The 22321-nt window shown below is 38.1% G+C and overlaps 1 protein-coding gene across 1 annotated transcript in view; it reads left to right on the top strand.

The window, feature by feature from the left end:
- Positions 1–22321, top strand: part of Crb1 (crumbs cell polarity complex component 1) — a 192685-nt gene that overhangs the window by 167222 nt on the left and 3142 nt on the right. The gene's annotated exons all lie outside the window — the stretch shown is intronic.

Here is a 22321-nt window from a genome sequence, read left to right as displayed (position 1 = left end):
AAATTACTTAATAGAGTATTATAAACATTTTAAATGGAGAAAAAATAGATATAATAAAATGAGTTCTTAAATGTTATTTTGATGCATTATCAGGCACTGAAGTCAGGTCTGATTTAGTTCACTAACCTGTTTTCCTTTCCTCTTTTCACACATTATTATGATTTCTGCTTCACCAAGTATAATTAATGTCCTTCATTTCTTAATGTGAGTCCATTGCCGCAGGCTTCACAGAAATCATGTAACATAGATTTTCACCTTCACAACGCATTTCTTTATGTGTCCAAAATAGAACACAAAGAGAAAATATAGTGAGGCTCCTGAATGGTGGGTGTAACAAATGGAATTTATTCTTGTTACTCCATAAACAAGTATAGAAAATAACCAGGTTGGTGTTTGCCACTGAGGTGACTAGCTAACCATATTCTACAGCATTTTTGTCACTTGTCAAATCAACTCCTCTACTGAGATCTCCCTGAAAGGATGATTGTCTTGCTACATACACTACTGACTTACAGAAGCCAATTTTTTAAATAGTTCATTTATTCATTCTTCCACCATTTATTGAGGTCCTACTATAGGCAAAGCTCTGAGCTAGGCAAGATAAGCAATTAAAATACACACAAAGGATGTTCCTGCTTTCAAAGAACTTAGATAAGAGAACCAGACACATTCCTCCATGCATAGAATTCTCCATTTTCGTAAATCATGGTGATATTTGAAATGTGCCCATAATGATGTACATTGGTTATGTCAAGGATGACCATATTATTGGTTATGCAGACTGGGATACTTTGAAAGTGAAAGGGAGATAGGAAAACAGCTTAAACTGATATTGTTCTGGGCTAACTGGGTCATATCCTATTATCCATATTGTAAAATTAATTGTTTTACGTGGTACACTTCTGTTCTCCTTAAAACGCAGTTAAAGTCTATCATAGATAGTTCAAGAAATCAAGTATACACTTTACAAATCAATTAATTGGTCAAATCATTCAAAGCAAACCATAAAATTGATTGCCTCTTGTTAGTTTTAATTTTCTTATTTCCCTTATTGTTTACTTGAGAACTTTTGACATTTGGTTCCATCTATCAAAAATAGAGTTGTAATCAACCAAACTGGAAACTGCTAGTATAAAACTGAATACATGCTGTTGTCTAGTACAATGTGACATGAATTCAGTTTCTCTTAATTTTAATTTTCAAGAATGGGGTGTATAAATTTTTATGTAATATGCATCTGTTAAGTAACATTGCTTTTATGAATGAGGCTGTATCTCATTAAACCCCATTGCTGAATCTTTTTGGTGAGAATACACGAATTGGCATACAGAAAACTAGACACATAGCAAAATTTAATATTTGAAAAACTTAAAATATCAAGGTCACTTGAAGTTGGTAATTGTTTTAATATTATTTCTGCTGAAAGCTTCCATGACTCATAATATTTATTCATATAATATATGAATAATTTATTCATATAATATATATAATTAAATATTATATATTATATAATGTATATGATTATAGATATATGATTTTATACATATATATAATTTTCCTGATCTTTGTAATTAAAAATTTTTCTTTTTATATATAAAAAAATTAGTCTTGCTATTACCTTTTTCTCACAATGTGAGTACTAAAACATAAATTTGTTTCATGTAAATTGTTGAAATCTGCTTAACTAGTTGTCTACAAAAAAGAAGCATCGTGTTAAACATGATATCCAAAAACAAATAGGCTATTTGCATTGAAATTTACCTGATCATTTGGAAAGCACATTTATGATCGATCCATTGTCTAGCTGAGTTTAATTTAGTTCTGTAAGTAAATACATTTTATTTAACAGTAAAGAGAATACATGTTTCTTTCATCTAACTCCCTTTATATTCCTTTGATAATCCTATTCTGATAATAAAATAGTGTTATAAAGGAAAACAAAGGTATTTTATATTTGTTATTCGAGGTGGCAAAGTATATATTAGTGTCTGGTGAATGACAAATATCACTCTAGTTGATATCTAAAATTCAGGGGAAAAATTACATCCTAAGACCAATATCTTCCTTTGAAATTTTTAATAGCCAACATCATGTTGGTTATAAAGAAGATAATAAATATTAACTGACATAATCAAAGAAGTGGTTCTGAAGTAAGTGCCAAAACAGCAATTTCTAACTTTAGAATCGTCTGTTCGTGGGCATGTGTGTACGTTTGTGTCCTTGCGTGTATGTGTGTTCAGTCTTCTTCAAAGTTACTAAAATTAAGATGAAAAACGATAACACATATTAAGTACAGAAAATGGACCTATTTTCCCTAACAAATTCACAGAAGGAAAAGGCAAGGTATTATGGTTTGGATATGAGATGTCCCCCAATGTGTCCCGTACTGATGCAGAATGCTCAGAGGTGAAAGGAATATATTATGAGAGCTATAATAGGTAGATTAATCCATTTGATGAATTAATAATTTAAATGGCCTTACTAGGTAGTAACTGTGGGCAGGTAAGGTGTGGCTGAAAGAATTAGATCACTGGAGGCGTGACTTGAGGGTTTACACTTTGTCCCTGATGATGTGTTCTTTCTCTGCTTTCCAGTTGGCATTTGTGGGGCTGAGTTTTCCTTCACCAGGCCCTTCCACCATAATGCACTATTTTATCTTGGGCCCAAACAAATGGAGTCAGCCCACGAGGTACTGATCCTCTGAAACCATGAGCCCCAAATTAACATTTCCTTCTCTAAGTTGTTCTTGTCAGATATTTTGGTCAAGGGATGAAAAGATGCCTAACATTAGATTTGGTCCCTAGTAACCCCTTTGTTGGTGATAGTGTCTTGGGGTTAAGTATGTCACACGCTCCAACATTTCTATCCAAGAACCAAATTCACAGACAGCTTTTTATTCATATTGGACTAAAACTTGATATAAATTAGCTCTTCCCTGAACCAATCCCAGAAGCAGTTTAGGTCCATGAAGATATAACCTGTAATGAAGGACACTCTCATAGCAGTTGTCCAACTAATATTCAATTAGACTTCCTCTGCTTTTAGAAGAGTATTATATGATGTCAGAATAGAGAGGACTGCTCAAAATCTTAGTGATCTAGAAGAAGTGGCATAATTTCTCTTCAATGTTGGATAACTATGGTTGAATCATTATAATCCACATCCTTTTAGTTTACCTCATCTAAATCAGTAAGAACTGACCACTGTTGCAACTTTGAAAAGATATTTTAAAGGATATGCTGCTCATGATTCTTTTTAAAATCCTCATTTCACTCTTCTTTGCCTAGTCAAATATACATTTTCAAAATTCTCCAATGAAGACTTCCTGGCTTCCCCCACCACAATCAGTATTTGGAGGGTCTTGTTCCCAGAACATTACATACACCTCTGTCACAACATCTTATAATAACACTAATTAATGAAGGCTGACTTGTCACTCTGAGCCAGAAATTATTCTATGGCCTTATGCACATTATCTTATTCATTATTCACAGAAGTCTTAAGACTTCTTCCATTTTACTAGTGAGAACGTAAACCAAAGAGACAGGAGAAAATGTCTTCTTTATCTTTCATAAATTCAGTGCCTGGCAATCATGCATGGCAGAGGAGAGCTTCAGTATTTACTGAAGGAATAAAGGAATGGATGAATGAGTGGTATGTGGTATGCACAGAAGGAAAAATTACAATATTTCTAAGAGTGGGGAGCACAGAAAAATCATCCCACAGAGGATATGGGAAGACAGTATAGGAATTTTCTTCAGAAAACACATTTTCTCTTGACCTGCTTTTATGTTTTATTTGATTATTTCCTTGTCATCAAAGTGTTGTTTTAAAATTGTTTTCACTGGAGAAATTTACAAGTTGTGCTCCTGTCTGCAGAAAGAGCTGAGAATACCCATGTTTTTAAGAAACAATATAAATGCCATATTGTGTTTATAATGATCCTCTTTGCCTTGATCGATTACTAGTTCTTTCTATAACTGCGTTTTTTACATTTGTGAGGGTAGAGAAAGGGAAACCTGCGAAACAATCATTAAAGCCCCATAGACTTCCTCAGGGATCCCTGAACAAGGCTTGTAGATGTGAGAGAAGAAAGGAAATCTCAGGCACTGGCCCAAAAAGATAATCAACATGAAGGCAGATTGCTGAAAAAGTCCCAAGCAAGGACAGCGGAAAATATGCCAAGGAAGAGCAGGTGGTTCCAGAAGAAAAGCAGGATCCAGGAAAGATCTGGAAGAGCTCATGAGTAGAAAAAGCGCTGGTGCAGCCACAATAGCTCAGGGACAGGGCTAGAGAGGACTGCATTTGGTCTCAATGTCCCATTACAAAGACCAAAGTTGATAATTTCTCACAAATCTAGTTATCAGGGGAAAAAAAAAACAGACTTACAAAACATTTTCCAAATGTTCTCCCCTTTCCAAATTCAGCTGAGCAGAGGGTTTGTACTGCACACTCCCACCTCCTCCCTGCCAATTCAGCCTCCCTCTAAGCCACCTTCCTGTACAGTAACTGCTCCCTGTGGGACAAGCTGACATTCTGAGCCCCAAGGCAGGAAATCCAATGTTCTGTCCTTTTATAGGTCCCATGAAATGCAGAGAGCTGTAGGAGACAGTGCCTTCCTCATGTCCCCTTCAACCAAAAGAATGCCAGCATCTTCCCAAAGTGACCATTTCATCTACGCATTTGTTTCTTCAATGCCTCCAACGATGGGTAGGGCGTAGGCAGAGAGGGAGGAAAGTAAGCAGAAAATTAGAAATACAATATATAATCCCTACCATAATAACTTCAAGGACACTGTAATCTTGTTGTAGGGAACAAAAAAAGAAGAAGAAGAAACTAAAAAACATATCAAAAACAATCCCTAATTTATGTCACTGAGTAAAAGCACACATAAATTCACAGAAGTCTGATCTCTACAAGCTATTGCAACAGGGGAAGTTTTCGTGGAGGATATGGGAATTAAACAAAGCCATGAAATATGAGGAAGATTATTTATAGGACAGAAATTGGGAGAGCATTCAAAAGAGAAAAAAAAATGGCCCAAGTAAAGACGTAATAGTGGGAAAAAAAGTTTATATGGGAAAAGAGCAGAGATTAGATAGGCCTGACTGGAACAGGCAAAGAATGCTGCCATAATGGGATATAAAGTGGGTAAACAAAGCAGAGGGCTAGAGGATGGATTAAATTGCTCAAGTTTCTGTGAAAACTAAGGCAGAGTAGAAGAGCCTTTCAGAACTCTGTGATTTAGGCCTGAGCTATAGTTTCCTCCAAACTATTTCCTGCAGCTTGTGATTATTGCTGGCTCCCACTTACTGACTGGAAGGCATCTGTATGAGACTATTCCATTGATTGGGTTGCTTATAAACAGCAGAAATTTAAATCTTGCAGTTCTGGAAGCTGAGAAGTGTGAGATCAAGGTGTTGGCGGATATGGTATCTGATGAGAATCTGCTTCCCATTTTTAGATTTTGTCTTTTTTCTGTGTTCTCCTTTCTCCTCACATGATGGAAGGGACATTCCTGAGGGCTCCACCTTTGTGACCTGAACACCTTCCAAAGGTCCTATGTAGTGATACCATCATCTTGAATTTCAGGGAGACACAATATTCATAACATAGCAGGACTTTATGTCAAAATGTAGCAACTTTCCTTAATGATGCTTTTGTCTTCAATAATAAATCCTCAATTATATTCTTAGACTTATTCTTCCATGATGGAACTCAAACCATGTAGATGGTTCATTGTTATAGAGGGGGGGAGGGTGTTAATAATACAATGCAGACAAAAAGTTTTTCTTGAGCAAACACTTGGAGAAATTTGCTCTGTTAACTCTCCTATTAAATATACATATTATTTAGCCCAGGTTTTGATTTTGTCTAATTAAAAGTTTTCTCTACACATTGTTTTGTTCCTGAATCTTGTTTTGAGCCCTTTAAAAAATCATTCAAATTCCTTCTAATGTTCTTATTCATTAATTAACATTTCAGGCCTGTGGTGCTCTTTCTCTATTTCTATCAAAGGACTAAAGACATGTTTTATTCTGGGAAGGTTTGAGTATAATCAGTTTAAATCTCCCTTCCTTTAAAACAAACAAACAACCAAACAAAAAATCCTGAGCAAGTTTCCTGGATCATCAGTCTCTGGCGAAATAGACTAATGTTATTGTTCATTATCTTAAAGTACATAAAATGGAGAAACTATGTAAACTCACTTTAGAAAATGTCCCAATTGAGTAGATCAATACAAAATGTGTACTATACTGAACGGTGGGCAGTCTGAAAATATCTATGACTAGTGGGATCTATTTTCAGAGCCAAGGAAGCCAGATATTATAAAAGCAGAACCTTCACTGTCTGAAAGACATTAGCCCAGTGCACAGGAGCACTACCCCTGACCTCAGGAATCAGATGGGCAGGATTCCCATGGCATTTCTTCCTTCATGGAGATGTATGCCCTCTGACTTGGGGCTCTAGTGGTGATGGGAAGGATTCACCATCCAGTATCTCTTTAATCCTAACTATCAGTAGTTCCATTACTTCCACTTTATAGATGCAAAAACTAAGGCTTGAAGTAATTAAGTGATTGATTGAAAGTCACTTAGTTAATTCAAGCTTAAATCCTCATTTCGCCCCATCCAATATATAATTCCGGGTTTCTAATTTGTTAAATGAAACCTTTAAAGATCTTTTTTTACCAGAAAATTTTAAAAGTGTTCCTATTTCTTAAATTTAAAATGAATTTTTAAAAATAGATACAATTACATATAGTTCACAAAAATACAAGGTTTCCATGAGACCAACAATGCCCAAGAAACTGTGGATTTGTTTTTTTTAAGAACAATTCTAGGAGCAAATGAGGAAGAAAATGGGAAAGAGATTGCAAAACTTGCTGTATGGCCTTAGCAGGATCTGTATCTATTTATTTTTACTGTTAAGTCCTATAAATGCTAGAGTTAATCACAGCTGGCAGTATGTAAATTATCTTAATTTGCAACTTCTTGAGGTTGAAGGTTGTGTTTGTTTGGCTGATTTAACTGTATTGCCACTTAATTACCAATATAAATGCTCTCAAATTATAGAAACCAATATAAGCATCTCAATTTAAAATTTTATTTGCAGAACCCAAAGTAATGACATTGAACTTCACATTCACCTAGTGAGGTGAGCTGAAGAAATCTGGCTTTAGTACATAATTGCGTATTATTAGTCTTCTGCCTGAAACAGAAGTGAGTCTTTCATAGGATTTCAACATGACTGGGGAGGACAAGCCATTCCTCCTCCAGTGGAAAAAAATATGTGCACCTTTAGAAAGAGACACTCTGGGATGTAAAGGGCCTGGGAATAGGTTACAAGGGCTATGAAGGTGACTTGATTTTGTAAATCAAGGTGACGTGTAGTCACATGATGGCAAAGCATTTGAGCAGGGAGCTCTACCTCTTTGAATTAAATATTCTTTGAGGGAGAGTAGGCTGTATCCTGAGTGTAACTCACATAGTACTGTTAGCAGAACAGAGCATAACAAAGACACCATCCTTGGTTTCATTCCCTTTTAAAGACTATGAACTAATTTACTCATTCCAGTAGCTGCAGACTGAATTCATAACCACAAACTCCAACTGAGTTTTCTTGGTTCAGAGAGGGCTAGATTAGGCCAGACACATAGGTCTATAGATATCTGCCTGGAAAACATTTCAAGTATCACCTAGGTGTGTCAGGAACTGATCATCACTCATATGGAGAAGTTCCGCATTTGTTTTACAATGCCATCTAATTTGTCAGTTCAGTTTAAAACAATTTGAGCACCTACGGATCTTTATGAACTCAGAAGCTAACAACATGAAGGGAAAATAGAAATGGTATGTTGTTTGACTCTAGCTTTCTGTATATAGGAAAGTGCAGGCCTTGAAATCATATCTTAAGTTAAAAAAAATGTGATATGTTATGAACTGCAAAAGTTCATGGCAGAGAACATGCCAATTAGAATTTTTGCTCCATAAGATTAAAAGTATATCCTTACAAATAAAAGTAGTTAGATTTTTAACATACTATACATGGTTACTGCTGTCTTCCTTGATTTTGTAAATGGGAATATGGGACAACTTTTCTCATCTGACTTTCTATATGCAGTAATGTGCCATTGCAATGAGACAAGTGCATTTATATACTGTATCACAATCCTTATCAACAGGTGTTTATTGAATTCAGGCAATGTCCATGTATACTTTATATACTTGATAAATAATAATACTTAATTTTTTATGTAGTGAAATGTGTACATTTTCCTATAAATAATGTTCAGGTCCCTTTTAATATTACATTTATTAAAAAATTATTTTAAAACTCAGTGTCTCAAAAGGAGTAAAAATTACTCTGCAGTTCTCCAATACTCCAAGGGTCAAATATGAAAGGCCTCTTTAGTTTGCCCCCAAAATATTCTTCTTTATCCTTATAAAAACATGAACTCCTAGAGTTAGTCAGAACAAAGGAACCAATGCGTTTTGGGGAACCATGTATAAATACTATGATACCCAAAAGAATTAGCTGCCATTACTGGGAAATTGGGAAATGGATGCATAGTTTTTAATTATGAATAAATTTCAAACTTTCCATCAAAGTCAAATTATGCTGATGTTAGTCAAATCTCCTGTAGGCATTGATTCAAGAACCTGCTGATGGAGTAAAAATACACAGAAACTTGTTAAGGAGAAGTAAAATTATCTACATCTCAGCAAATAATGCCGAAGTGTCATATAATATGCTGAGCTCAGGCAGCCCATGGCCAATGGAAGAGCTCTCTCTGTGCTTCCCCGTTAATATTTACAGTTGGAAGCAATACATGGCTGCAATCTAAGTGCTGCACCTAAAAAGGGAGTTGATGGCTCGATACCTTGTTTTCTGACACTGTGAAGCGCTGAAATAGCTACCTTCTTAATCATCGCCTGCTAACGTTGTGTTAAAACTGGAGCGAGCATAGCACATGGCTGTTTTATACAAGCAGCAACCCCGGGAGGTTGTCTACATTGTTATTTTATTTCTTGATAGACATGCTGGGTGTTAAAAGCACAGGACTGAAAGTTGTGAATTATGGGTCCTTTTCTTTGTTCTCCTGCTGAGTTTTTCAGCATTTACGCAGGCAGGCACTGTAGAGACAGCTTACTGCCCAGACACCCACTGTGTGCTGGGCACCTTCCTAGAACTTACCAAAGAAGCCCACCCACCCATCGGCATGCTTTACTGAAGCTTGTTCTCACGTGTGAAGCCTTCAAGTAATTAAACAAACTTCTACAAGCAGGGAAATGCGACTAGCTATAAAAGCACTGTACACGGTAAGAGACATGAAATATAAAATAACCACTGATTCTCTTCTCTCCATGAATAAAGATGCCAACTAAAGGTGACAATTGAAATTACAGAGTAGATTTGGGGTTCCGTCTATACAGTGCTCCACCTCGCACGCTCCAGGGCAAAACCAAACAAGGGCTAACAATTTAGATGCCAAGTCTGTGGCTTACTAGCTGGATGAATTTGGATAAATTGCTTAAATCCTTTTAGATAATCACTATCTCCTCGGATGGTTGTGAAAATTAAAACAGGGTGTACAAAATGCTGGGAATATATTCAATCTTCAGTTTGTAATGACTTTTCTCTTTTCCCTATATACCACCTTTTAATTTAGAAAAAGGATTTTCCAGAAATGATTCCTTTGTAGAAAATGAACTAGATGTTGGAAAAGATTAATTGCCTGGATAGAATGCACAAGAAAGCAAAGACCTCGTTGTCATCTTTGTAGCAAAATTAATATATTTATTGTGGGTTCCTGAAACTAGGAAAAGAGCCCTAAAAGTATCAGCTAACATCTTTTAAGAAAAGAGAACAATGAAACCATGTGACCCAAGACCAACTTCTAAGAACCATTAGGAATAAAAATGCCTTTTAGGACGGTGGTGATTTCTGCTGGGGTCTACCACCACACAAAGAAGAGCACTTGGACGGAGGTGAGCCCTGTCGTGAGTGACTGCTTTTCTCTCGACTTCTCTCTGCGAAGTTGTAGCTACTCCTTGTGAAGACGTTGAATCACAGCAGATGGCTTCCTTTTACACCCAGTGCTGTCAGTGGAATGTAAATGTGTCTCCTCACCACACTGAAAACACCGAGGCTGTGTGTTTAATCTGTGCTGTGCTAGCAGAATGACCCTGAAAAGAACATGAGCATGGAGCACGTTTCGAGAATTGGCATCTATCCTTGTAAACAGGGTTGGGGAGGATTTTTTGAGACCAGTGACTAATCACCGTTTTCTTCCTTGGGCTCCTAACAGCCATATCCCTGAGGACAAGTAATCTAAATGGTGATTGAATAGAAAAGTTATAGACCCAAGGGAAATATCTTTTTTTAAAGGGGCAGGGAAGGGAGTGTTTTTCTGGGGTGTGGGAAAAAAGAAGGGGGAATTGTGATGAACCGCAAAATTGAAGAGGCTGAGTTTATCATTCGAATTCTCAATTCTAAGTCCCTTTGGGAGTTAAGGAAACAAAATTTTCCTAGGTTTCAGATTATTAAAGTTAGGAAGAGGAATATCTTAGCAATTACTTCAAAAATTCAGAAAAAAATAATGTAAATAATTCAAATGTCAGTATGACATAGAATATGAGAAAATACCAAAATTGACAAGATTATCCAGAAAAAGAACCTTATATTTTGAGAATACTAATAAATTATAAAACCAAAATAATAAAGCACTTTAGCCGGATCATCTAATTTCCTCTTAAATAAGTCTCTGAAATGGGTAGGAAGCAGGGAATTTGATTTTCATTTTATTAAAACAGTCAATGGTAAAGAAGAGTTTTTATGTAATTTGCCCTGTGAGCCTTTTTTTAGTAGGTATCAAACTTCCTAATGCCTCTACCTCCCATCCTTTCTTGGGCAAGGACCTCTTTTGAAAGAATGTGGAGACATTATGCATACATATTTACTCTACATATTTTATATAGACTTAGAAATCCCAAAATATAAAGTAACCATTTTGCCTATTTTGTCTGAGCTAATTTTATAATGGCTTTTAAATTCTGTGTTAAATCTTTATGTAGAGATAGAGCAATTTTAGTTTGGCAGTACTTTTAAGCTAATAGGAAAATGCTGTTAGACTTTATTTTGGTCTTCTCCAAGAAGGAATGCTTAGTACTAATATAAACATATCTTTTCCCCTGTCATGTGTTTGGGTACTTAGTAAATGGTTAGTAAAGTGAAACAATGTTTTGTTTGTTTGTTTGTTTGTTTTCTTTTTCCCCTCCTGCTAACTTTAAAACTTACAGAGTTTTCCCCAAATGGCTTATTTGGAGTTTGAAAGCCCAACTTCTGAAAGACTTTTTTTTTTTTTTTGTAGCTCTAAAAGTAAATATTATTTCAACAAATCCTCACAGTGTGAAGGTTTTGGTCTTTGCTAGTTTTCAGGTACTTTGGTGATTTCAGTTGTTGCTGTCTCATAGATTCTGGTAATGCTCACTTCAGATCTGCCCAGCCATAGCTCCACAAGATCCCTCTCTGTTTAGATACACCGAGTCTAAAACTCTTTGGAAAGGAGAAGGCTGTGCAGTAAGAGGCTTCCCATTAAAGCATGGTGTGTGTGCTTCATCTTCCGTGAGGCAGAGTTTAAAACTGGAAGCCTTATAATTTGATGTAAACTGACAGTGACAACAGAAATGGCTACTTTTGAGATTATTTAAGGGAAGGAGCAGGGTATACACATTCATCAACAAAACACCAAAAGAAAGGGTTTTTATTTCTAGGTTTGCGTTTTAAAATAAGAATGGAGTAAATGGCACAATAGATTATATAAACAAGGACTTCAATGACAAGCTGTCGAAGTTAAAGCAATATATTTTACATGGGTGACCTGACGCCACACTTTATCACCTACACTAGGGGAAGCCAATTTGAGTCTGGTCAATAAAATACAACCTCCAGAATTGGGCCTGGGGCAAAGCTGGCATGGCATGGCGGGGCCTGATGACCTGGCATCCACTTCTGTTGGATGGGACACAGTGGGAGTTGGCACTTCTACCATCTGGGGCTTGTCTGGTATTTAAGCTCGATTTGATAAATAAACACTTGTGCAGGTATGTCAGAAGGGACAACACAGTTGGCTTTGCTCCAGTGCAGTTTATGCTCTGGTAATTTAATGCAGGGCTGAGGTATAAATGGGACTAGTGATTCAAAAACTGAATTTACTGCAGTCTCACAACTGTTGAAAATTAAACTACATGTGCTGCAAGTTAGGGGTGACTAGGGTATCTCATTATAGGAGGCTGTTTTTTTCAGAGACTAGAATCTTTGTTGAATTACAGAGGGACGTACTTGAATGTAGACTTGGACCAAATAATTTTCTGATAAGTTGACCATAAATCCTCAGTAAAATAAGCTTGGTGTTCTCAGAATATCTATTGGCTTTTTGATCATTTTTATGGCTTTCCTTTTACTGGTCAAATTATCCTTATATGCTCCTCTGACATGGATTAAGTCAACACAAACCAATAGACCTTCATTACTTTGGCAACTGGTTTTGATTTGGGGGCAATAAATACGATGACACAGACTAGATTACCTTTGCCGAAGGAATATGTGATAAGCCATAAGGATGTCAGGGATTTGGCATTCTTTTTCCTGTGTAATGTGGGAATGAATGAATAACAGCTTTTAACCAGCTGAATAAAGTTGGAAAGAAGAAAGAAATCAGAATGAAAAAGTGCCATGGTTTGGGTTTTAGGTTAAAAATGGTGATACCAGTAGATCACGAGAAAGCCCATGAACACACAGTGAGTGCCTGATGCTGCTTGGCACTGGTAGTCAAGGTTCAGGGCAAATAGGTGAGGGAACTGTCATCTGATGTGACCCATACCTTGGTATCTGGAAGGATAGATTTGGCCATAAATGGGAATAAAACTTACTGTGTGATAAAAGTATAGAGGAAAGAGAAATCAGAAAGGGCTAGAATAGCCAAGGAACGGAGAGTGGGAGAAACAAGAACTGCATATTTTGGGGGCTAAAGAAACTTTTCATTATAAAAATCATTTTTTAAATACTACTTTCCAAATATTTTCTGGAATAAAGGCTCAGATCTGAACAGAGTCAATAAGAAAGGTAGAATGAACACATTTACCCTTCACCCACACTACCAAGTTTTAAACACTTTGCTATCTTTGCTGTTTCATTAGTTACATACATTTCTTTGCTGAATCATTACAAAGTAGGTTGCAGACATCATAACATTTTTCTATGTAATTTTTGGGTAAGCATCTTCCAAGAAAGAAGACTTCTTTCTAGAGTTACAATGCTACTATCATATTCAAGGAACCTAACATTTCATAAACTTTCCATATTCAGCTTTCTCTAATAGTTCAAATAACATCCTTTTTTGAATTTTTTTAAATCCAGGATTCAATCAATTGCATTTGGTTATCAGTTGTTGTGTTTCAGTATCTTGTAACCTCAAACATTCCCTCCGCCTCCTTTTTTTTAATATTTATTTTTTAGTTGTAGTTAGACACAATACCTTGATTTTATTTATTTATTTTTATGTGGTGCTGAGGATCGAACCCTGGGCCTCGCCTGTGCTAGGCAAGCGCTCTATTGCTGAGCCACAACCCCAGCTTTTCCCCCTGCCTTCTTAATTCATTAAATATTCTCTTCCTTTTGAAATTGTGTATAAAACAAATTTGCATGTTTTTCAATCGCCTCCTTAAAATATACCTACTATGGAAGAGATGGGGTATAAAGAAACTCAAATCTTTCCTGTGCTGTAAAATGCAGATTAATAGAGAACTTTTGGCATGTACACAGAAGAAGAACCGAAATAATAAAGTTGATATGTAACTGACCCAAGTCAAATGGACTAGGAAAGAACCAGCAGAGAATGTACATGAAATGGGCTTCCACCTCACTTCCAACTCCTCCTGAGATAGTGTCTCCATGGTTACCTGCTCAGGTTCCCTAAACACCTTCCGGGTTGAGCTGCCACTCCCGCTTCCACCTCTCCATCTGTAACCAGCGCTACATAAAGGCTCACCCTGCCCAGACAAGCAGATGCACCAGTACCTCGGTCGTGCTTCTTGTTCCCCTTAAAGCAATGGGACCATGGGTGTTGTCATCTGCCTAACGCTCCTTCCCAGCCCTCTTTATTTATTTATTTATTTAGAGATTCTCAATAAATTGCCCAGGCTGGCCTGAAAATTGGAATCCTCCTGCCTCAGCTTCCCTAATCCCAAGGATTACAGGTGTGTGTCCCTGTACCTGGTCACCCTTCCCTTCTTTACCTCATTCCCCCAGCAGCTACCTTCCTCTGAGAAGCTCGAGGTTCACCAGGAGGCATTCCTTCCTTCCACTTGCTGTCCTTCATACTCACCTCCCACCTAACGCAGCCCACAAGACAATGGTTATTTGTAGCTGCCCCCACCCATACACACTACTATTAAATAGAAAGGTTTTTTTTTTAAGTCCATGACCTTCCTTTCAAGTTCCAGACCTCCAGAAACTTCAATGTCTGAAACTTTGAAGGCATTCAATAAAGATTTATTGAATGAATAAATGCATGAATAAGCAAAAGAATGAATTCACCACCAATACATTTTCTGCGCTATACAGGACTCGTGACTGCAAGGAAATTAATAATGCATTTAACAGAGCAATGAGCATTACAAGTGTATGAGTCAATAACAATTGATTAGCCACTTTGTGCAAAGCTCGGCATTTTGTACTATTGGAAAGTTCCAGAGTAAACAGATAAACAGGTACTCTTTCCTTACAGTCCTAAAGGGAAAGGGTAGAATTTGGCTTAACTCACAAAGAACAGTAGCAGCACATTCAAGTGTATATTCCATGTCATACATCCCTAGCTATAGGTCTTCCCAATTACTTGCTGACGCTGGATATTGCTGTATCAAGGAACTAGAGAGAGTAGAGTCACAAGGGCTTCCTTGGGGGTGCTTTGCAAAGAGGAAGGAAAGATTGAGTAGTGCCCTAAAAAGAAGAGAGGTATGGTTGAATAAATGGCATGTTTCATGATGGAGAAGTGGCATTGGCAGAATTAGGTGATTCCCGCTGAGAAGTGGAAAGAGAGGTGCTTTGTTGGAATGGAGGTAGATGGACTCTGACAGATAATAACCAGATGGGAGTTCATTAATAAAAAGGATCAGCTTAAAGATTAGAAATGTTGGTTTGATATGTTTGGGTTAGTTTCCATGGACTTCTAAGTCTGGTAATCAAGGTTTTGCTTTCATTTCCTTTTTTGTTATCGTTCAGATATGAGGTGTCCCTCAGAAGCTCATGTATGAGAGAGACAGTGCAAGAAGGTATAGAGATGAAATAATTGGGTTATGAGAGCCTTAACCTAATCAGTGCATTAATCCCCTGATGGGGATTAACTGGGTGGTAACTGTAGGGACACAGTGTGTGGTTGGAGAAGGTGAGTCCCTAGGGGCATGCCTTGGGGTATATATTTTGTATCTGGTGAGTGGAGTCTCTCTGCTTCCTGATCATGTGAGCTGCTTCCCTCCACCACACTCTTCTGCCATGATGTTCAGCCTCACCTCAAGCCCCAAGGAATGGAGCTGGCTGTCTGTAGACTGAGACCTCTGAAGCCATGAGCCCCCGGAATACACTTTCCTCCTCTACTATTGTTCTTGTTGAGCTGGATGGAGGGTGTAGATTCTAGGGGAAGAGAACGTAGCTGGAAGACTATTTAATCACTCAGGAAAAAGATAGCTAATGACTTAGACCAGGATTATGACTGTGGGGATGCAAAAATGTGAAATGTGGGTGGAAGACTCAAGTGGGAAAGGGTCTGGGCACAGGCTAGTGAAGACATGAAGGGATCAGGGTTGAAAGCTCCAGGTGTTTAGTAGCTCACAGCGCTGTGCAGTTTACACACTCAGAATCTTCCATTAGCAATGACTCTTTTCCAAAATAAAACAAAGAAAGAAAAATAAGAAGAAAAGGGAAAGGAAGCAAGAGCATCCACAAAACTTTCTGAAACCAAGATGGGCCAAGATCGTGTCCATTAGTTTCACCTAACCCATGAAAAGAATGATTCTCGGGTAGAAGATCACAGCTGGCTGCTGCTACTTTATTGCTTAATCTTCACTAGCAGTTCCTGCTAGGGTCACCAGGTGATGTACCTGCCCAGGATATGAGGGGCAGAAAAAAAGGTAAACACAGATTATGTCTAATTTCACAAAGAGGAAAATACCCAACCGTCTCTGTGCCCGCTTGGTGCCTCCCTCAGTTGTGTCCTTTCTTATCAACCACACCAGTGTTGGCACCTCAGAGATGGCACCCTCCCTGCAGGGGAGCCAGAGAGCAAAGGCTTCCATTCCTCTGTCAGACACATGCCAAGATTTTTATCAGGTAAAAACTCCCAAGAGAAAGAAGTTCTCAGTGGACAAGTCCCTAGCTGGCCGTGTGCTGCTGCACAAGCTCTTAATCTTTTAACTCCCTGTTGTCAATCACTGTGTCTCTGTGGGACAGACACTGTTCCAGGTGCTGGGGAGACAGGCGGGAACAGGGAAGGCAAACATCTCAGCCTTCATGGAGCTTCCATTACAGTGGGGAGACGGGTAAACTAGACAGATATCAGAGTGCAGAAGAGAAAGCGGACTGCAGTTAAAGAAGGGGGTCAGAGCAGGCCTCCCTGAGAAGGTGACACAAAATAGAATCACCTACCTTGTTGGGTTAGCAGGGGAATCAAAATGGTCTCTGTGTGTAAAACATCTGGCAAACCCCTGACAAAAGGGTCAGAAGAAATGCTTAGCTGTTATCTTTCAACAATAAATCTACAAAACATAATGAAATCTGAGTTTGGACTTCTGGGACTTGGTTCTTGTTTGAGAGAAAGATAATTTTTATTCATGAGTTCTTGGGTTCCAAGGAAAACAATAATATCGCTTACACCACCTGCTTCCAGAGAGGAAAAATATGAAGTCAGTGTGTCCAAACTTCTAGCTGCTTGTGTGCTTCTGCCTGCAATCTGGGTTCTAAAGCAAGAAGGCGGCTGTGAAGCATCAGGCGAGAACTCAGACCCAGTGCCTGGGCTGGCAGGGCTGGAACCCGTGGGCTCACACTGGATCTCAAGCCAGCGTGGTGCTTACACAGAGCACGCGTACAATCATTTGTCAAATGCAAGAACAAATGTGTCGCTTTGTGCCCAATTTCATAGCACATCTCAAGTCTCAATATAATTCAGCTGTTTCCTTAAAGGTCATAAGAGGAAATGTGTCATGCTTGGGTTAAAGTATGAAAGAGGCTAATGGTTTAATTGCACCTAGAATTCCAAATGCATATCTCTATGCTAGCGCAGTTCCTTTTTCTCATTTACCTCCAGCGTTTTGACAGGAAATTTTCACAGTCGCTATTCTGGCCTCTTGAGCAGGGCTTTGTAGGGAGATCACATGGGAATTTTCCCAGGACGACACCTTCCAAGCTGTGGTGGCCTGAATTAACCCATCTCAGCCTGGTTTTTCATTCCTGGCTGTCCTTGAAGACCCCCAATCAGAAGATTTTAAGGAATTATAACGATGTGGTGGGAGTTCATGAGAGAGACTTTATGTCAAATTCCTTCTTTTTCCAGCAAGGAGTTTCAAATGCTGCCAACTGCAGTTGTACACAGCCTTAGAGAGACTGGGGCTCACCATTGTATTGTTCTCAGCAATCCCAGGGAGAGCTTGCAAGTTTCCTGGGAGAAGCAGGTGGTGAGATGAAGAGATGGGCAGTGCCCAGGAGAAAATGACTGACTGCTCTGTGCTCTGCTGCTGGGCTGAGCTCCTGGGGGAAAGGCAGGTAGCTCTGCCACAGCCTCCTCCTGCACATTCCGAAGCCTTCCAGTCTATAAACATAGCATCAGGCTGAATCGCCCCCTCTTTGTCCCAGGACCCCTCCCTCGTCCTCTCCTTGGCTTTTCAATACTTTATTTGCATCCTTTATAACTGTGAAGTGGACAGTGTATTCATGGTTAAAAATTAGCTGCCATAGTGATATTAATTTTAAAAACAGAGTCCTGGCATATATTCAATATTACTATGGAAACGGCTGTTTCTAGTAATTCACTGATAAGATACAGTTCAAGGACTCAGGTCTGCGTGGGAGGTTTTCACCATCCACAAAATTGAAGCTGTACTTGTTACAATAGTGATTCCCAAGAACTGCTCTCCAAAGTTAAATATGGAATATTCCTTTCCCTTTTTTTTTTGTTTTGTTTGGGAGATGAGAGTTAAAGTTATCTTTATTTTGTTTTAAATATGCACATGCAAGATAAATATTCTAAGTGGTGTTTTAAAAACATGTTTAATTTTCCCACTGATCACTAATTCTTATAATAGCACACAATGTATGCTCATAATACCTACACAATGGCGCACACACATACATCACACACATACAAACTAGTTTCAGAAACTCACATAGAGAAGCTGGACTGCAGCTTGTAATCACCTGTGCATTCAACATCCTAACTTCCCACCTTAAACTGTCTCCACGTATTTCTCTGTAACTGACATACAGCTGAATTTTGGAAAGGACTTGAAGAAATTCACTCCACTGCAGTGTTTTCCAGGAGCCAATTTTAATCTCAAATATCGCCACTGTTTTTAAACACAAACACATTTCTGCTGATTTTATAAAACCAGGTATGAGAAAATGACCTCAATTGTAGCGGCATCAATTCTTGAATCAATTCTCACTTTAAGTCAAAGCTTTAACATCTTCACTTCCATGCACAGGGAAACGTAAGGTCAATTTTCCTAAGCAGTCTTGTAATGCTTCATATTGGCTGGGGAGGGGGGGGCGGCCTTCTTTCAATGTGTTTATTTTTTTCACATTCTTCTGAACACTGTCATCAGCCCTAAATATTATGAAAGGCAGTTTTTGATGCTGAGGATATAGAAATGGGCCCATATGTTTTTCTTTCCAGATAGGTCAGCTCATTTTATATTTTCAGAATTAGATGAACTGTTCATCAATGTGTGGGTTGTGGGTGTCAGGAGCCCTGAAATCCACACTGGGCAAGGGCAGCCAGCAGGAAAGTTCACTGAATAATAAAAGAGAAGGGCAACAGCATAGACCAAGTTCTCTTTCTCTACACAGCTGAATGCTATGAATCTTGGAGCGATTCTGAGACACGAGAATTATTTCTTTTCTATTTTACAGATGGGAAAACAACACATATAGACCAAATGTACTAAAAATTGACAAAACTAGATACAAACCCATTTGTCTGTTTAGCAAATACATGCTGTCTCCAGTCTGCCTTCAGCAGAAACAGTACAGAATCTCTTTTCTGGGATTAAAAGATGCACTGGTGAATGGTTCCAACATACAGTAGTCAAGTAAAAAGATTAAAAATAAGTGCTGATAGTTTCACCTCAGAGTGCCATAATATAACCTGGCTTTGGGTTATAGATAGGCCCTAAACCAGTCAAGGTTTCAGTGAACCCACTTTGGGGGAAAACCAAAGTGAAATACTTATTTATTCAGCAGCTAAAGAGTCATATTTTTAAAAAAGAAATTAACAATAATAATTCAATATAGTTTGAAGCCTGTCATCCTTGAGAAAAATAATTTTACATGATAGTCATTGCTAATATGGGGTATATCTTTTTCAGGAAAAAGTTATTCAAAAGCACAGTGTTAGAAGTACCACCCGTCCAAACAGGTCTTGTCCCACACTTGGAGGCCCCCATCATCCTCAGTTCACATGTCACAGTAGTTTCAATTATCAAAAGATCCACTCCACGGCTATATATTTTAAGCATGGTTGAAGAATAGCAGACCAAAAGGAGCCTTTCAACCATGGGACTTCAAAGGTAGAGGATCTTCAAGAGGGTTTTCAAAATCCTACTCATTCCACTTGATTCCAGATCTTAATGACATGCCTTACTTGATACAGCTAAGGGAACTCTCTCATCAAAAACACTATGAGGCCTAAACTTGCAATTTAGTCTTTATAGGTTGGCTCACTGGGTCGTACTGCAAAATCCTAATGAAATTCTAGTTTATCTTTTATAAATAAATAGAATAAGGGAGAATGGTCAATGGTGTGTTAATGGCTACTAATATTTTTATGTTTTGAGAACTTCCTTTAAGTCATACTTTGTCTATTTCACATCACTGTGTTTCATTTAGTCCTATCCCTTGAAGTGGATATTAATATCTAATTTTATAGATGATGAAAACGAGTCTCTGAGAGATGAAAGAAGTTGCTGGTGTATTCACACAAGTACGTGTCAGGATCATGAATTGAACTCAGGTCTCTCCCTCTATAGGCTGGACCCGTAACTACTTCATTAAGTGACAGCAACGAGTGGCAAAGATAGAGCTAGATTCTAGCCCTTGAATTTGCTTTTCTTCTTATCACATCTGAGGACAGTAAAGCCTCTGTAGGCAAGGTTCTTGGTTCCTCACAAATCACGAGTGAAACAGATCAGCTCTCTGGTACCTCCTGAATTGTGGCACTCACAGGGACTCTGAGGCTATGCCCAAGAGGCCCTCATCCTCCCAGGTGCAATGCAACAAATGAGAGGATGTAGTTGGACTTCATTTCCCCACTGTCAGCAATCTCCATCTTAATGAGACAATAAGAGAGCAGAAAAAGTTTAGAAAACAGAGGCAAGCCAAATCATTTCTGCCCATCTGTCTGTGGACACACCCAACTCACTCATCCAGGATAACAGCTGTACTCCCAAAGTTGACTCCATTTACTGGAGAGACTATGATTAAATCAACAACCAGGGATTTAGGAGTGCATTATCTAAAGGTCTGGAGATAATACCAAGGGTTTTGCTGGTCAGGTTCCATCTGCCCTGCTGTGTCCCTGACTTTTGACCCTTCAAGGCCAACTCTATGACTCTGTTCATTTTTCCCAGACCAGAGTTATCTTCGTCAATAACACATGTAATTACACACAAAAGCACCACCGAGCAGTATGGATGGGGAATTTGCCCTCTAAAATCGTTTTTTTTTTCCCTCAAAAACTACTGGATTCTGTGAAGCTCTTCATGTATTACTCCTAAAGCTCAAATAACTTGAAAATGAAAAGTTGTTCTGACTCAGGATTTTTCACAGCAATATAAAAGAGAAGGGAAGTGATTATAGTATTTCTAATTACCTAATAGCACCATATCCCTGAATGTGCTAGGTGCTTGAAACTAGCTTTTTCTAATGTGAATTCATAGTCTTCCTACACAGGCCTGTTTCTTTTACTATGTCCCATTCCCAACTAATGACATCCCATCCAGGTACTCACCTAACATGGGATCCTCAGCCATCTTAATCCTTCTCCTATGCTTGTCCCCAAGTCCCATACAATCTGATGTGGAGTGGTGCCAAATTTACCTCCAAAATCCCCCTCATCCACCCTTGCCCTTCAACCCTCACTTCTTTGCTAAACTTAGACCTAGGTCATTCTTTATCTTGACAAATAAATGAACTAATTTTTCTACTTCTAATTTTTTACCTACCTTCACTGTCTCCAATCCTTCATCCTAATATCAGAGACAAATTAATAAAATCTGATGATGTCTTATTCTTTCTGAAACATCTTGAATAGCCCCAAAATGACTACAGGGCAAACACCAGATTTTAAGGTAGTCTCAAATTCCTTGACAAAATTTATCTCCTTTATAATTTTATCTTTTATCAATGATTTATATCCTTTCCCAATTCAAACATGGAGATGATGGGCAATACCTTTCTTTGGTCATATTGGGCTTCTTACTGTTTCACAAATTCTAAGCACTTTTCTATCCCCTGGCTTTTTAAAAATTCAAATTATTTCATCCAAATAGCATTTCCTGCTTATGATCCTTGAACTTTCACTCATACTTCAAAGAACAACCACATGCTTCATTCTACTCTTACTCCACTGTATCCCAATACAATTTAATGCACGATCATAATACAAATTTACAGTGCACTATGATTATTTGTATGTGTGTGTGTGTTTCCTCCTTTTCTTCTATCCTTAAGATCTGAGTTTCAAGTTCCAAACTTTAATTTATTTCTGTATTTTTATTTACTAGTAATACCCATAGTAAATAGTAAGTATTTTTGAATGAATAGAAAAACTAATGATTATGAGCAAGATTCAGTGATTAGACCCGAAACAACAATACGAAGACATCACTGTATTATATTAATTATATAATGATTCGAACCAAAGCGCAGGAACAATTAAATAACAACAATGAAAACTAAGGATACAAAGATATTTAAACTGCATAGAGTCTTAAAATGGAGTTTCTGTTTGTTATGGTAGATTGGTTTGGCAATGGCACAGGGCCCATAGAGA

Source organism: Marmota monax, unplaced genomic scaffold (assembly GCF_021218885.2).
Source record: "Marmota monax isolate L192 unplaced genomic scaffold, Marmota_monax_Labrador192_F-V1.1 WCK01_AAM20220418_F8-fsc00099, whole genome shotgun sequence".
Taxonomy (NCBI): domain Eukaryota; kingdom Metazoa; phylum Chordata; class Mammalia; order Rodentia; family Sciuridae; genus Marmota; species Marmota monax.
The sequence above is the reverse complement of the archived record's forward strand: the minus strand, read 5'-3'. Positions and strand labels throughout refer to the sequence as shown.